We start from the raw sequence: 3,063 nt of genomic DNA on the forward strand, positions 1-3,063 counted from the left end.
TAATTAGTAGAGTATAATCAACAAAATGAAGTAGAAAGAAAAGAGGCGGGGCGGAGAACCTCTTAGAAGTCTCAAAGGAGTGTTAGTCCCATACCATCTAGGTAGGAATAATAAGACCTAGCCTTTCTTTTGTTGTCCTGAATTACATGAAAAAATGAGTGTATAAAAAGAGTCAATCAACATGGATCACTATCTATCGCATACCCTAACTATAATTCCTTTCTCATTTGAGATAATCTTTACTGTCTCCCCCTGTGATAAGCGCCTACAATGCTGGAATTTGCAAAGCTAGAGGTCCTAGAATCCTTGCAAACGCTCACAGAGAAAGCTAACTTAACGGATTGATTCCAACCAAGAGTTGGTTAGAAGATGAATGACTCTTAGATCGAACTTGGAATCTATGATGGTCACTCTTAGATACCAAGACAATTCACTCCAGAATTAGCTTGATCAAAACTAATTCAATGAATCGGTTTAATCATCAAACCTAAAGCAAGATTTGCAAAAGAATAACACCAAAAGGGTATCAAGAAAACACAAAGGTTTTTTCTGTATTCAACCAAAATTCCCCCAAACATGAGTATTACATGCCTTTAAATAGGCCCAAGAGATAACCCTAACAAAATAAAGTTCAGCCACCAACCACTAATAAATGCTAATAAATGCTATTAAATACAAATTGAAGAATATAAGGAAATTCATACAAACTTTTAATAAATGCTATTAAATATAAATGGAAGAAAATAAGGCATTAATAATTTCCTTAATTGGTAATTCAACTACCAAAGGCAAGTCTTCTAATTACTTTCCAATATCAGCCACTTCATTATCTTCTTGATTTGATATGCTAATGCTATAAAGATTTTTGGGCTCAAAAGTGTTTGTTTCAACCAGTACACTAGCTAGCTTTTGAAGATGCAATGTATAGACCTCTTGAATCTTCTTAACTTGCTTCTTGTAATCGGTCCTTCGGGTACATGCACGTGATCAGTTGTTGGATTCATATCACCCTGCCCCCCTATTCATAGAGACAATCAGGAGATGGGATGAGCTATTACATGCTAGAGCTTATCGAAAAGAAGGAAGTTGTGTGTTCCTTTACTTTAAGATTGATTCTAATAACAAAAAGAGCCAATGACTGCTCGAGCACTCAGATACTTTCATGAGTCCATATATAAAGTATCTTCCTCCTTTCTATAACTCAAAATGAAATGAGATTCCCTACCCCCTAATTCAAGTCCCAATCAGTCCCCATTCGGAGTCGAGGGGTGAATATCCAGATTGAACGATGTTGCATGACATTACTCTACTAACACTGAATTCTTGAAACGAAACCTAGACGCAAGGATGTGTATAGCATTTTACCGAACCCCTAAGGATGCTTAGAATCAAGCAAATCGAAAGAGGCTTGCTTTGTTTTGTTTTGTCTTCCCTCTCCTTCTCTTGTAAACAAATGCTAAAGATAAGGTTATATCAGCAAAATAGCGGAAAGTCTTTCCATTCTTTTGTTTGTTGATGAGGCGACACCCGGATTTGAACTGGGGAAAAGGGGATTTGCAGTCCCCTGCCTTACCACTCGGCCATGCCGCCAAAAGACTACTAAATCTTGGATTGGCCCTATCTCTTCGATTGATAGTATCTTCCACAATATTGAAACCTAAAAACGGAACTTGACTTTTTCTATTGCCAAAAGGATTTTTAGTCACAAAAGCTAAAATGAAGGAGACAGACAAATGGGAACCGTTCACTTTCACTATTGACTGTGCTGTTCATTCCTAAATGATTCTTGGATTCAAAGGGAAGGAAAATTAGGTAGGGTTCCCTAATGATATCAGAAAACAATCCCCGATACATAACTAATCATTACTAATCCATCCGTATTGATTCGTTTGCATAACCATAAAAGAGAATCCCTCTTAATGAAAATGAGAATAGCGATTATTAGTGTAACCCTCAGAGCATAAATTCTGATTATTTGCATAAATTGAATTTCCATTATTTGCAGAAACATAGAAATTGTTAGAACCATTGATAAAAGAAAGAGATGCTGGCTACTCATCCATCACTCACATATTCCTCTGAATTCTACGTATCCGCAGGATGAATTTGGAAAACCCGGAGGGATAGGCAAGAACAAACCATTTTGATTGAAACATTCCTCTAATTCATTCATTCCCTGGGAACTTCTATAGTCAGACTATACAGAATCAGGATCAGTCACATATTGCAAAGCCATGCCGGTATCTATTGCCGGGCAGAATTGGACCATAACGAAATTTCAGTCTATACCCACCCCACCATAATATCTGATTGGGGAGGATAGAATGAGAGAGTGATCAAAAGCAAGGATATGGGCTCAGCTCGGGGGAGTAGGAAACAGAAAATATCTATTCTAGTTCTATCATCAGCTATGGGTTCGAATCTAAGAGAAATTCTCGAGAATGTTTGCTACCCGGAAATTGTTTGGTCTTTCCTGACTCACTCGAATAAGGAGAACAAACAAATGGAATGGGATCAGCGGAGATCCGGTATTTTCTTCATCCTTAAGTAAGGAATTACAAAAGAAATTCTTTCAACAAGGATTGGTCGACGAAATCAGAACCAGAGACTAAATCTTGATATACCTTATAAAACAATACATTTTTCTTACCGCCGGATATATTGTATTGGCAGCTGCAGATCATTTGATTGGACTGAAATTGGGAATGGGTACACTTGCCGGTATGGTATGAATCATTTGAAAAAGAAAGGGATTCCCTCTGTCGCCGGTCTCTTACAAGATCAATTCGGATTGGCTAACGTTCGTTTAGAAAATATGGATGGTTAGAGGAACTATATGTGGATTAGACATAAATTGATATCGACTCCTCCCTCAGAATTTGGTAACTTCCACTCCATTAACAACCACGCCACGGTTGAATCGGTTTTCAGATTACACCACAGGTATCTCAAGTTTGAGATCGAACTCATCCATTGACACAACTAGTTCATGGGAGAAAATTGAGTGATTTGGGTGGGGCAGGAGGATTGACAGGGCGAACAGCTAGTTTGACGAGATAGCCA

The 3,063-nt window shown here is 38.0% G+C and overlaps 1 non-coding gene across 1 annotated transcript; it reads right to left on the bottom strand.

Annotated features, from left to right (window-relative positions):
• Window positions 1-1,518: 1,518 nt before the first annotated feature.
• TRNAC-GCA (transfer RNA cysteine (anticodon GCA)) lies at window positions 1,519-1,590 on the bottom strand. The gene has a single exon. It is a non-coding gene; the product is annotated as a tRNA-Cys (tRNA).
• Window positions 1,591-3,063: the final 1,473 nt, after the last annotated feature.

This window comes from Cucurbita pepo, chromosome 2 (genome assembly GCF_057944985.1).
Source record: "Cucurbita pepo subsp. pepo isolate OVF chromosome 2, ASM5794498v1, whole genome shotgun sequence".
Lineage (NCBI taxonomy): Eukaryota > Viridiplantae > Streptophyta > Magnoliopsida > Cucurbitales > Cucurbitaceae > Cucurbita > Cucurbita pepo.